Below are 14,901 nucleotides of genomic sequence, written 5' to 3'. Positions count from 1 at the left end.
CCACTCTCAAATGCTCAAACTTGTTAAATCCCTAAGTGCAGTACAACCACATGAGCTAAGTTGCAACACAGTAAGATAAAGGTTGGGAGAAGAGGACAGAAGTCCACAAACATGGGCCTAAGTGGGATGGACCTGCAAAGCCAGACAGAGCCCTACGGATCAGGAGTCAGAGGGAAGGAGTTAGGAATATGCTACGTTCTGAGCATCTGTGTTTCCGAACTTCTAAGTGAATCTCCTAATTCCAAGTGAAATGGCATTAGGATGTAGAAATAATGGGACAACAAGCGTGTTGCCTTCATAACAGGATTAGCATCTAAGAAGAGACACCAGCCAGATGTCACATCCCATCCACCCACAACCCACCCTCTGAAGACACAGCCAGAAGACAGCCACCTGCAAACTAAGAAGAGTGTACCACATCAGTGCAACCATCTTGGATTCATACTTCCACTTTGTACATTGTGAGAAATAAATTTTTGTTATTTAATCCACCCCAGTTATAGCTACCTGAGCAAAAAAGTATACAAAGGCCATAAATATATATGTGTGTGGGTGTGGGTGTGTGTGTGGGGGGTAAAGGTTATATACAAAATGAATACATACATACATATATGTATCAAATTATGTTCTGAAAAACATACGAAAGTAGCAGACTAAGGAAATAATTTCTCTTCTCACCCATGACTAAGAATCCTGTAACAAAACATATTAACAAACAAACAAAAAGGATATAAGTCCATGTGATGAGTTTTACCTGACAACGAACCTTCAGAAATAAAACCCTGTGTATGTTAAATTTCACGTTGGAGATTAACATGCCTAAACACCATCAATAGAGTGTAAGTACAGGATAGCTTCTAAAACACTGGTTCTCAAATCTTTAGGGTCCTTATTAAACCTTATTAGAATGCATAAAATATGCTGGAAACGTGTATTCTTAGTTATTATCTCCCTTCCCCCAAAGCCCCTTTGTTCCAGAACTGAGTATCATCTCATATTTAGTTAGTTAGCAGTTACTATCATAATTTAATGTAGATGATAAACACACCAGACTTTGAGAAACAGTAGTTTAAAGCTAAAAAAAAAAAAAATGGGAGTGGTGGGCAGATATGAAAAGACTGAGTCCACACTAAGGGCTTTGGACATTATGCTGAAGACAATGGAAAAAAAAACTTGATATTTTTAGCAGATAAAGGACATAATCATAGTTGAGCTGCAGAATATAAAACAGACTGTGAGAACTAAAAAGTAAAGCTTAAGGTGGTGGGGTGGGGGGAGGGGCTGCCATAATGTCTGGTCAACTAAAAGGAGGAACAAGAGTCCTCTTGTCTCAAGGGAGGTCATGGTCTGGAAGCACTTGGTGACCAACTGATTACATGAGGTGAGAGATGAGAAAACAAGCCAGGGTTTGTGCTTAGGCAATGGACCGAAATGAGATTTCAAGCCTTTGATTGGTATGGCAGGTTTGTGGAAAAACAGTGTGTGGCTAAAGAGATTCTAGCCTGTTACACCTGCCGGGCACACTCAGGGGAGCCCACACAGACGTCTGGACGTGGCTGTTTGGAAATAGGAAAGATTGGACACAAGCTACAGAACTGGAACTCACGTCTGTGAAAACAAAGATGAGGGTTGCTAAGACCATCCAAGTGGAGGTAGCAAGGGAAGAAGATGTCAGTCGAGGGCACTCGGAGAGGACGGTCTTTAAAAGCCACCCCTTCCCCAGCAACTCCCTTTTTTTGTCATAAATGATTCATATATCACTGAAGGATGGGGAATACGCAGGCAGCCTAGTGTGCAAAGAGGACTACTGGTCAAGCTGCCTGAACTAAATTCCAGCTTTGTCACTCACAGGTAGTGAGACCCTGGATAAGTCAATTAACTTCTTCACTAGTAAAACGAAGAAACACCATCTGCCCTGATTACTTAATTGGCTGTGAATATAAGCTGTGATGGGCGTGTGACAAAATCTGTACATGTTTCCGTATCTAAGTTGTCTTCACAAATATGTACGACATTAACAGTGTATATTCCCTTCTCAGCAGCCAGAATTTTCATTCTCATTAACGTCAGTTAAAAAAACAAAAACAAAAACACTCAATTTCGTGTTTAAATTAGCATATATTTCCCTTTAAAGCAGGTTGTCCCCAACCCCATAAGCTCCCAAATTCTAACTGCAGCCCCTCTCCTGACCAGGAGAGTGAGGATTTTCTCACTAAAGCAGTGCTCCTTGGGGGGGTTCTAGCCATCTCCATCAGCAGAACCTTGAAAACGGAATGAATGAACAGACCCGCCCATCAAATACTACTGATTCCGTTTCTGTTCCGGGGGACCCCACTGCCCAAGGGGATGGTGACTGAGGGGTCCACAGATTAAGGACAGCTCTCGGACTCGAACCAGCACACCTGACTCGCAGGGACCAGGGACGCGCGTGCCACGCCGGCCCGGCCCAGCCCCCTGCTCCTGCCACGCCGCAACCAGCAACTGTTCGACCGATCCCCGGGCGCTAGGCAGGTTCCCGGGACGCCCCGCTCAACCCAGCTACCCGTGACTGCACCCCACACCCGGGCCACACACACCCAGCGGCCCGAACTCACCGCCGCCAACCGCTCGGCGCCTGGCCTTTCCTGTGTGCTCCCGCGAAACTCTTCCTCCCTTCAGCGGGAAACCGCTACCGCCGCCCTCGGGTTCCGACGCGGGCCTGTGCGGGCGGGTGGCCTTAAGGGGTCACTGCTCTCTCTTTCCTTTCTCCCACTTGCTCATTCTTTCAATCTCTCATCCATCTACCCTTCTATCGCCGGCCCATCGTTTCTGGAAAGTTCACAATAAATAACACGAACAGTTTTACAATTTGAAACTAAATCAGAAAGTAATTAAAGGAGTACGACAAGTGTGTTTAGACAGTGGTAAAAGAAAACCACACCGGTTGATGGGGTTGGGGATGCTGTGTTAAGTTAAACAAAGGAAGTTTGAACTCCCCAAAAGCAGGAAGAGGATCAGGTCAGAATGCATAAAAGACAGAGCAGGGCACAGGAGACTCGAACACAAAATCAGAGATGCACTAGGCCAGTGTGAGAGAAAGACCCCCGATATTGGAAGGCTCTCGCTCAAGCCTCGGGATAACACAAGATGGGAACCAGTGCACTGGGGCCGAGACTCACAACCCTCGCAGGGGAAGAGTTCGACCTCGAGTGACCGGGAGAAGTAGTTTTTATAGGAAGAAACCACACAGCCCAGTAATCCGAAAGGGGGGCAGGGAGGGTGTCACAGAAAATTCCGAAAATTCCAGTGATGATTACAAGGGGACAACTCCCTGCCTCTCAAGGTCATAATCAGCTAGTTCCTATTCTAAAAGTACCAATGATAATTACTAGGGGGTGATAATTACTAGGGGGAATCTCCCTGTTTCTCAAGATTACTCTCAAGATTACAATCTACCTTTATCTTCAGCTAGTTCCTGAAACCCTGGAACTGGCTAATCCTAGATTTCTGATTCTTCTCTTCCTGCTAGATTTTTGGCTCTATTTTCCTGCTAGGGGGAATCTGGATTTATCCAGGTCTTTCATGAGGAAGGCAGAGAGAGGTAGAGAGAAGGAGAGTGATGAGGCAGAAGAGGTCACGGAGATGCAGGGGCACCAGAAAATGTGTGTGCTCAAAATATAAAGACTTCTGAACTGAAGATGAGGGACAAATGCAGGGGAGCTTGCTGATTCCCTCGGTTTGCTTAAGACCCAGGCAGCTAGTTATAAAGACTTTGTATCTTGCCACCTCTCACTATCAGGGAGAAGTCAACAAAACAGTACAAACTTTGCTAAAAAGAGAAGTTGTGGAAGTCTATCTTGAGGGCATATCACTGGTGTCTTGAAATGGGAACAGCTGTGATGACCTGCCCACAATCGTCACAAGATCAGACACATTCACATCTAATCCCTACTGCCCCGCCTCTTAGAAGACTTACAAGCAAGGAAAGGTTGCTGGGGCCAAGAGGTCTGAGGATGTTGGGGGACAGCAACTTCTCCAGTGCTGTTGTCTTCTGTGTGTCACCCATGTTCCTGTTGGTCATCCCTCACCCTTGCGGCTCTGAGTAACCCCAATCAAATTCATTGGTTCACAAACGTAGACTTCGAGGGAATCATTTCTATGGAGTCTTTTCTTGTCACCCTATCTAAAGAAAACGGTCGTTCATTCACTGGTGTCTCCATAGGGAGAGTCAACAGGAAGAGAATTTATTCCCAACCAAATATGAATGGCCATAGTTTGGGAGACATATTCAAGTTGCCTTGAATGACGTGTTTCACTGTGGGACAGGTTAGTTGAATATTTATAATCACAGAATAAAATAAAGTCATAATTTAATTTGGCATGTCAGATTGGCAGGTTACAACAAAGTAGAGAACTCTCTTCCATGGGTTTCAGATGCCGTGTGATGACCTTCCTAGAGTTGGATGGGCAGAAGTTTTCAGTTGTATCACTTCTAATGTCTTACCTAGAAGACATAAGCATGGTCAGGAGAGGGCTTGGTGGCAAATGGCTATTAAAGGTAAGAAAGGATGCTTTGGGCTATCCATCTGCGACGCCCCATCTCTCCATTATGAAGTTCTAAGGTCTGCTGGTCTGCAGACTCTGGAACACCACATATCCTTTTTCTCAGAACTTTAGTCCACAGACAGCAAAGGCTAAACACTGAGGACAGCTTTAGGTCCTCATCAGCATTAGGGACATTACTTAATAAACCAATCTTTATCTGCCGTGTATTTACCTTCCCCTAAATTGCTGCCAATAATAAAAAAAATCAAAATCACCTCCCCATTTGGTCTCCTCTCTAAATGCTATTGTTCTTTGTTGCAAGTGCTATCTATCTAAGACAGAGTTTTAAGCCACTGTTTTGATCTTTCTGCTGGTGTTCGAATGTTAAGAATTCTGCTCATTTCTCCTTGTTCATCTGTTCTTTTTTTCTTTTTCTTCCTTTTTTTCTTACAATTTTTTTTTACAGGAGTCTCCATGCAGAGGAAAATGTTTTAGACTTGCCATCAGGAATAGGATTCAATCAGCAGAGATGTGGACTCTCCAGTCACAGTGCAGTGAGAAGATTCCAAACAGAAAGCTACATGAACACAGCTGATGCCAACTTCCAGACAGTTTAAATTCGGTACCAACAAGTCCCATATTCATGTGGGGATCATGCCAAGCAACACAACTTTCTTCTTCTTCTTCCATCTCTCTGTCAACCAGCATCAGTTAAGAGGTGTGTGATGGGCCTCATAGAAAGCTCTGAGGCTGGGCTCATGTTTAGTGCCCTGCAAAGTGCCCGCAACCTCGGGGCTTGCGATCTACTCTTCCAGGTCCTGTTTCCTTCTTCTGTAACTTAGACTCCACACGAACGCTTGAAGGACAATGAAAACATCCACATGGTATGTACAGTACAGCACATACCATGTCCTGCTTCTCCCTGGGACAGTGTGAGCTCCCTACCACTCTCTCTACTCATAAATTAGAGATGCAAGCACATCGAATTTTATATAATTCCCTTAGAACTTAAAATATTTTAATAATTTTATAATTTAAAAAGAAATAATTTAATGATTTAAATGAGTTACTTTCAGAAATTCTTTCCCAACTCGCTAAAATGTTTGTATTTGGAAATGGTTTTGTGCAACCGATTGGCTGCAGGCTGGAAAAACATGAGATTTGTGGGACAACCCATAGGTTTTAGGTATCCTGAAAATGGGAACTCTGATACATTTTCCAATCAGGAAAAAACATTTTTAAAAGTCTTTAAAATAAGTCCATGTACATGTGATGTGTGTTTGTGTGTGTGTGTGTGTGTGTGTGTGTGTGTGTGTGTGTGCGTCCTCTTTTAAGGCTGATATCTTGTTTTGGATCTTCTATGTGAAGGGAGCACTACAATCATTTTTGGATTTAGGACCTCTCAAGAGCAGAATCCAATATTTCTGCCACATGGGCATCCCTAGTGAGTATGAACTTAACCCTGTGATCACCCCATGTAAGAGTGATTTTTTTTTCCTTTTTAAAATTGTTTTTATTGAGCTATACATTTTTCTCTAATTCCCTCCTTGCCTCTCATCTCTGCTTCTACACTCTCCTGTGAACCCCCATGCTCCCAATTTACTCAGGACATCTTGTCTTTTTCTCCTTCCTGTGTAGATCCATGTATGTTTTTCTTAGGGTCCTCTTTACTGACTAGGTTCTTTGGGCTGTGAATTGTAGGTTGTTTTTTTTTTTTCTTGCTTTGCGTCTAAAAGCCATTTATGAGTGAGTATTTATTATGGTTGTATTTCTAGTTCTGGGTTGCCTCTCTCAATATGTTTTTTTTTCAGATCCACCCATTTGTCTGCAAATTTAAAGATATCATTATTTTTTACCACTTAGTAGTACTCCATTGTGTAAATGTACAACATTTTTTTTTGCCTGTACTTCAGTTAAGGAGCATCTAGGCTGTTTCCTGGTTCTGCCTATTACAAATAAAGCTGCTATGAACATAGTTGAGCACCTATCTTTGGAGTATGATTGAGAAACCTTTGAATATTTACCCAAAAGTGGTATTGTTGGGTCTTGAGATAGATTCTTTCCCAGTTTTTGGAGAAATCACCACACCAGTTTCCAAAGCGGCTATACAAGTTCACATTCCCACTAGCAATGGAGGAGTGTTCTGTTGTGGGAGTAACTTCCGCTGCCTCAACCAATAGTCGCTGAAATACGAGCCCACAGTGCAGCAGGGAGCGACTTCCGCTCCGTCAGCCAATAGCTGCTGAAATACCAGCCCACTGGGGCGTGGTATATTTCTCTTTTAAAAAGAGAAGCAGATCCGGATCAGGCCCTCTTGGTTCCGGCTCTTGGTTCCAGTGCTTGCTCCTGGCTCCTGCTCCCGGCTCCTGTGACTAGGCTCCCTTCCTGACGGTTTATGGTGTATGTAAGTTTTACCCCCCAAAATAAATAACCCCTTAAAACATAACTGGTGTGGGATTGATTCGCTGATAATTGGCGCCCAACGTTTGGTTTAAGAACCGCCCCACCCCCCCACCCCCAGCTCGGCCTCCCAGGATACACAGGCCCGGACAGTCTCTGCCGGCTTACTTTGCCCTGTTCGGCACGGATTTTTAAATTTTTCCTTGCAACGTGAGTCAAAGAGCTCACAGTGCAAGCTCCCTTTGAAGTTCCAGCAAGCTGTTTGAAACCCCTGCCATCTGCCATAACTGATTAGGAGTGCTGCAAGCAGCTTGACCCTTAATCCCAGCACAGGGACACGGGGCCCAGAGCACTAGGCCTCTTTAGCAACAGCGCAGTGGCTGTGTCACGACCCTCTGCATCCGAACAGAGCAGCAGGGCCTTGTTTATTGCCTTGTTTGTTGGCCACTAGAAGCTCTCTGACCTTTTGTGATCTGTGGATTTAACCTCTGGATTTGAGTGTATATATTCTAGAGTTTACTTCCTCAATCAACACCACTGCCACGTGGATTCAGGTGCGCCCCACCTCCTACTGGCAGGCAACGGTCATTACAGGTAAGATTTTTCTTTTTGGTTGAAAATAAATACATACATACATACATACAAGTACAATTTCCTTTGATTGAAAATGTCAGAAAATATTACTATCCAAAAGTTCAATGGTTTTTTTTAATTGCGCTATGGAGGATATTCTGAAGGATGTCTCAGATATTCCTCTTACTTTGTTATTCCTGGGATCTGTTGCTTTTCTGGTGTTTGGCTATTTTATAAGAAAGATACAGTCCTTACAGACTGAATCTACAAAGCTGAGGGCAGAGATTAAAACCTTAAGAACAATTCAGACTGATACCAACCTCCTCAAAAAAGAGTTTGGAGATTTCAAGGAAGAAACTAGATCAGAGTTTGGAGATTTCAAGGAGGAAACTAGATCAGAGTTTGGAGTTTTCAAGCAGGAGACTAGATCAGAGTTTGGAGTTTTCAAGCAGGAGACTAGATCAGAGTTTGGAGTTCTCAAGGAGGAGACTAGATCTTTGTTTGATATGACTCGATCGACTGACCAAAATATCAAGAAGGTACAGTCTGATATTGCTTCTTTAGAAGGGAGCGTCACTGCTCTGGAGGAGGGGACAACCAAAATGACTCATAACCTCCAGTCCATGACTGTAAGTGCTGAAACATTAGCTGAGAGGATTATAACCATTGAACGTGAAAATCGGACTTTATCAAAAGGGTATGATAGATTAATTGACAGGATTTCCATACAAGAAGGCACAGTACATGCCATGAGGATTATGTCCAAGGAGGATATCGTATCTCTAACAGACAAGCTCCATGCCTTGGAATTATCAATGAAGGCGATTGTGTCCAAGGAGGAAATAGTGTCTCTGACGGACAAGCTCCATGCCTTAGAATCGTTAATGAAGGCTTTGGAGCATAATACTGGACAGGAGATTCAGGACTTACAGAAGGCAATGGTGAGCAGATTTAATAAGATTGAGGAAATCATAGACTCTGATGAACAGGAGCAAAATCTACCAGCACTTGGAACTCTCCTGTGTTTGTTGTTAAGAAAAAATCTGGTAAATGGAGAATGGTGACAAATCTTAAAGCTATCAACAAGGTTATTCAACCTATGGGCCCTCTGCAATCTGGAATTCCTCTGCCCTCCCTGTTACCAAAGGGATGGCCTCTTATAGTTATTGATCTGAAAGATTGTTTCTTCACTATACCATTACAAGAAAAAGATAGAGAAAAGTTTGCCTTCACAGTGCCTACTTATAATAACTCTCAGCCTGCAAAGAGGTACCAGTGGACCTTCCTCCCACAGGGAATGTTGAACTCTCCCACCCTGTGCCAATATTTTGTAAGCCAACCATTAAAAATTATACGCAAACAATTTCCTAAGTCCATAATATACCACTATATGGATGATATCCTGATATCTGATCAAAACAAAGACACCTTAGAAAGGCTGTTTGAAGAAGTAAAACTAGTATTACCTAAATGGGGATTGCAAATTGCTCCTGAAAAAATTCAGAGAGGAGATTCTGTTAATTATTTAGGTTATAAAATAGGCTTACAAAGAATTAAGACTCAAAAGGCACAAGTCAGGAGAGACCGGTTACGAACTCTTAATGACTTTCAAAGATTATTAGGAGACATTTCCAGTCTACGACCAGCTGTTGGGATAACACCTGATCTAATAATTCTTTTAAACAAAACCTTAGATGGTGACAAAGATTTGAATAGTCCCAGAGAGTTAACAGCTGAAGCAGAAAAGGAACTGATGATGGTTGAGGAAAAATTACAGGAGGCACATTTAGATAGGGTAGATCCAAATCTTAGTTGCATTCTAGTTATATTGCCTTCCAGAATTTCTCCTACAGGAATTTTAATGCAGAGGGAAGATACTATTTTAGAATGGATCTTTTTACCACACAAACCAAGTAAAAAATTAAAAGCTTATGTGGAAAAAGTCTCTGAATTGATTATAAAAGGAAAATTGAGACTTCGTCAATTAGCAGGTATAGACCCAGCAGAAATTATAGTGCCTTTCACTGCTGATGAGATTAAAAAAGTTGTGGGAAGACAATGAACCATGGCAAAGAGCTTGTGCTAATTTTTTGGGAGAAATCAATAACAATCACCCAAAAAGCAAGAGACTTAACTTTATAAAGAGAACTTCTTGGATCCTCCCTCGAATTGTCTGTGATGCTCCAATAACCGGAGCCCATACATTTTATACCGATGCTAATAAATCAGGGAAAGCAGGTTACAAATCAGAAGAATTGAGTAAAGTGGAACAAAGTCCTTATGATTCTGTCCAGAAGGCAGAATTATATGCCATCCTTATGGTGCTTAGGGATTTTAAAGAACCTCTTAATATAATTACTGACTCACAATATGCAGAAAGAGTTATTTTGCATATTGAAACTGCTGAATTTATACCTGATGATACAGAACTGACCTCATTGTTTATCCAGGTACAAGACATGATCAGAAACAGGCTCTGCCCTATGTATATAACGCATATCCAATCCCATACAGGTCTGCCAGGTCCTCTAGCACAAGGTAATGCAGATATTGATCAATTATTGATTGGTAGTGTGCTGGAGGCATCTGAATTTCATAAAAAACATCATGTCAATAGCAAAGGCTTGAAAAAAGAGTTTTCTATTACATGGCAACAAGCTAAGGAGATTGTAAAGAAATGCCCTATTTGCTCTTTTTATAACCAAACACCATTGCCTGCAGGGACTAATCCAAAGGGTATTAAAAGGAATGAAATTTGGCAGATGGATGTGTTTCACTTTCTAGAATTTGGCAAATTAAAATATGTACATCACACCATTGACACTTATTCAGGCTTTCAGTGGGCAACTGCTTTAAGCTCAGAAAAAGCTGACTCAGTAATCACACATTTATTAGAAGTTATGGCCATTATGGGTATACCTGCACAAATAAAAGCAGATAATGGTCCAGCTTATGTATCTAGGAAAATGAAACGATTTTTTGCTTATTATAATATTAAGCATGTTACAGGTATACCATACAATCCTACAGGTCAAGCAGTTATAGAAAGATCAAATCGTACTATAAAGGATATGCTAAACAAACAGAAAGGGACGAAAGATACCCCCAGAAATAGATTGCATAATGCTTTATTAACCTTGAATTTTCTTAATGCTAATGAGAAAGAAACAACAGCAGCAGAGAGGCATTGGATAATGGAAAAAACTTCTGAACTAAACCAACCTGTTTATTTCAAAGACGTGCTGACCTCTCAATGGAGGCCAGGAGATGTGCTACGTTGGGGAAGGGGTTTTGCTCTTGTTTCCACAGGAGAAGAAAAATTGTGGATACCATCAAAATTAATAAAGGTTTGATTTGAAGAGGAGAAACCTCTTGGAAAGGAGAAATGACAGCTCATCCACAATGATGATATTCATACAATTGGTAAGAAAAACATATAGAATGGGGGCAGAGTTCTGTTCTTATCTCCACAGGAAAACACTGATTTTTGAAAAGTTCAAGGGACCCTGGATATCTGAATACTGACAGACGGAAAATAATGGCCCAAGAGGGACTATCAAGAAAACTGAATAGGTTCTGTAAGTAAAATATACTAAATCATATTTCTAAATTTAGAGAGCTGGTTTTAGAGTTGGACTCTGGCTCAGTTCCTCTCTAATTCCAAGCCTGTTGTTAAAAGAAAAACCCAGAGTTTCTGGAGTTTCTGTCTCATGTCAAGAGCCATGATATGGGACAGAAAGGAATATGAGTTTAGAAAACATCTTTACTTTTCTTCATATCTATCATACCATTCATTAAATATATCTATCATGTCTTTTATTGAATATATGTATGTCTGTATATGTCTATATATATGATTAATATATTATTATATATTATTATAATCATATAATATCTTATATTAATATATGATTAATATATATGATTAATGTTTAAGTTTTCCACAATGAACAATAAGTTTTTCCTGCAGTGACATTTGAAGTTTCCAGGAAGAAGATGGGGCCCCATAACAATTCCACCTGGTTGATATGACATCATGATACTGATAGCACTACTACAAGACCTGTTTTGGGTACCAGCTGCACAAGACGATTCCAACGTGGTTAGCTGAAATGATGCACATCTTGTACAACATTCTGGCCAGTCCTCCACAAAATACTCAGAGACTATTTGCAATTTTAAAAGACATTGATCTTGAAATTTAACCATCATTTTGCTTTCACAGGATCCCCTAGAAAGAACGTCACCCCCATGACAGCTGGAAGTAATTCTAGAGAACGACGTCCCCTCTCCCAGTAAAGTTTGTCCTTGGGTTTAGGGACATCATTTAGGGGTTGGTTATAATTAGTATAGGGTTGAGGGTTGGGGGAGGAATTTAATAAGCGCAGGAATCCTTAAAAAAAAAAGAGGGATAATTGGATTATGGGATAATAGCTTTGTACTTGTGAGTTATTGTTTTTAGACAAATATATTGGTATTGATTCTTATATATTGATACAAAGCTAAATTATGTTGACTATTTTATGCATGCATGCTTCTACCTCTGTTTAAAACATTTTTATGTATTGACATATATATATTGTATTGATATATGTATATTTTACCATATTGCATTGTACACTTCTACCTCTGATTAAGATACTTATATATTGTTTATGTATTGATATATATATTTACCATATTGCAATGTATACTTGCACATTGTTTATATTTGGAGGTCATATTGTCCCCATTTATTGCACAGTTGTTTATTATTTCAGTCTTTAAGTTAGATAGATATTGAGAATAATATAGATCAATAGTCATCTAAGTTTGTCATTTACAATTAGACTAATCAGGTTCTTTAGATACATAGAGATTATATTCAGTATAGATAGATAATCTTCAACCTCTTCAAAGAGCTGTAGAAAATGGCCTTTAATCTAACTCAGAGTTCTGTGGTAGGGAGACACAATCGCTCCTGGCAACACTGATCTATTCCCGAGAGAATGTTGAGCACCAAAGACACTCCACCTGGAGCCTTTCTTCTTGGCAGAACTGGCCTTTGGGTAAAGAAATGCCCATACCTCAACTACTGACAGAGTTACAGAGTATCCATAAATGGATAAAACAGGACTGTCATATCCTGCCAAGACAGGATAAGATAGTTTTGAAAAGTTCCTTGCCTTTGAAAATGGTATGTCAGTTACGTTAGGCCTTAGCCAAAGTTGGTTGCTTCAACGCTGCAAACGTGATTTTGGGTGTTTGCCCAGGTAGCCAGTTGTCTCTGTGATTTGTTACATGTTCTGGAAGTTTGATTGCACTTCCTAATTACTTAGGTAACATTATTTCCCTTCTCAGATCTTTGATGGGATTGAAGATTATATAAACATAGTTACTTTCCTTTCATGACGTGGCCAAGTTATTTCTTATACAAGACTTAAGCTAGTTAGAATAGGATATTTGTATTTACTGTATATAATTGTGTAGGTTTGTACTTACTGTATATAATTTCATAGTAGGCTTAGAACTCTCTTACTTAAACAAAAGGGGGAGGTGTTGTGGGAGTAACTTCCGCTGCCTCAACCAATAGTCGCTGAAATATGAGCCCACAGTGCAGCGGGGAGCGACTTCCGCTCCGTCAGCCAATAGCTGCTGAAATACCAGCCCACTGGGGCGTGGTATATTTCTCTTTTAAAAAGAGAAGCAGATCCGGATCAGGCCCTCTTGGTTCCGGCTCTTGGTTCCAGTGCTTGCTCCTGGCTCCTGCTCCCGGCTCCTGCTCCCAGCTCCTGCTCCAGCGACTAGGCTCCCTTCCTGACGGTTTATGGTGTATGTAAGATTTACCCCCAAAATAAATAACCCCTTAAAACATAACTGGTGTGGGATTGATTCGCTGATAGTGTTCCCCTTACCCCACCTCATCTCCAGGATAAGTTGTCATCAGTGTATTTGATCTTGGCTATTCTTACAGATGAAAGATGAAATCAGAGTTGTTTTGATTTACATTTCTCTGATAACTAAGGATGTTGAGCATTTCCTTAAGTGTCTTTCAGCCATTTGAGATTGATCTGTTGAGAGTTCTCTATTTAAGTCTTTACTCCATTTTTTATTGGATTATTAGTTCTTTTGGTGTCAAATTTCTTAAGTTCTTTGTATATTTTGGAGAACGGTCCTCTGTCTGATGTGGAGTTGGTGAAGAACTTTTCCAATTCTATACGCTGCCGTGTTTTCGTGTTGACCGACTTTACAGAAGCTGCTCAATTTCAGAAAGTCCCATTTATTAATTGATGTTCTCAGTGTCTGTGCTATTGGGGTTATATTTAGGAAGTGGTCTCCTGTGCCAATGAATTCCAGTGTAATTCCCACTTTCTCTTCTTTGAGGTTCAGTGTGGTTGGTTTTACATTGAGGTCTTTGATTCATTTGGACTTGAGTTTTGTGCATGGTGATAGATAAGGATCTATTTGCCTTCTTCTGCATGTTGACATCCAATTATCCAAGTACCAATTGTTGAATGTGCTTTCTTTTTTCAATTTTATATTTTTTGCTTCTTTGTCAGAAATCAGGTGTTTGTAGGTGTGTGGATTAATATCTGAGTCTTCTATTTGATTCCATTGGACCTCCTGTCTGTTTTTATGCCAATACCAGACTGTTTTCATTACTGTAGCTCTAGAGTAGAGTTTGAAGTCAAGACAGGTGATGCCTCCAGAAGTCCCTTGATTGTACAGGATTGTTTCAGCTATCCCTGATTTTTTGTTTTTCCATATGAAGTTCAGTATTGTTCTTTCAAGGTCTGTGAAGAATCTTGTTGGGATTTTGATGGGAACACCATTGAATCTGCTTTTGGTAAGATTGTCATTTTTACTATGTTAATTCTAACTACCCAAGAACAAGGGAGATCTTTCCATTTTCTGATGTCTTCTTCAATTTCTTTCTTCAAAGATTTAATGTTCCTATTATACAGGTCTTTCACTTGTTTGGTTAGAGTTACCCCCAAAATAGTTTATGTTATTTGTGACTATTGTGAAGGGTGATGTTTCTCTGATTTTTTTCTCAGCCATTTTATTATTTGTGTAAAGGAGGGTTACTGATGTTACTGATTTTTTTTTAGTTAATCTTGTATCCTCCTACTTTATTGAAGATGTTTATGAGTTGTAGGAGTTCCCTAGTAGAGTTTTTGGGGTCATTTATGTATACTATCACACCATCAGCAAACAGTGAGAGTTTGACTTCTTTTCCAATTTGTATTATCTTGATCTTCTTTTGTTGTCCTATTGCTCTAGCTAGAACCTCAAGAACTATATTGAATAGATATGGAGAGAGTGGACAACCTTGTCTTGTTTCTGATTTCAGTGGGATTGCTTTGAGTTTTCCTCCATTAAGTTTGATGTTGGCTATTGGCTTCTGACATATTGCCTTTAATA

The 14,901-nt window shown here is 40.5% G+C and overlaps 1 protein-coding gene across 1 annotated transcript in view; it reads right to left on the bottom strand.

The window, feature by feature from the left end:
- The window catches only part of LOC146889591 (acylglycerol kinase, mitochondrial), an 81,369-nt gene extending 78,671 nt beyond the window's left edge, over window positions 1–2,698 (bottom strand). Inside the window, exon 1 of the mRNA XM_087901693.1 lies at window positions 2,595–2,698. The gene's annotated coding sequence lies outside the window, so the exon portion shown is untranslated. The remainder of the gene's footprint in view (window positions 1–2,594) is intronic.
- Window positions 2,699–14,901: the final 12,203 nt, after the last annotated feature.

Source organism: Myodes glareolus, chromosome 25 (assembly GCF_982192425.1).
Source record: "Myodes glareolus chromosome 25, mMyoGla1.1, whole genome shotgun sequence".
In the NCBI taxonomy this organism is placed as follows: domain Eukaryota; kingdom Metazoa; phylum Chordata; class Mammalia; order Rodentia; family Cricetidae; genus Myodes; species Myodes glareolus.
This window is presented reverse-complemented; position numbering and strand designations above follow the sequence as displayed.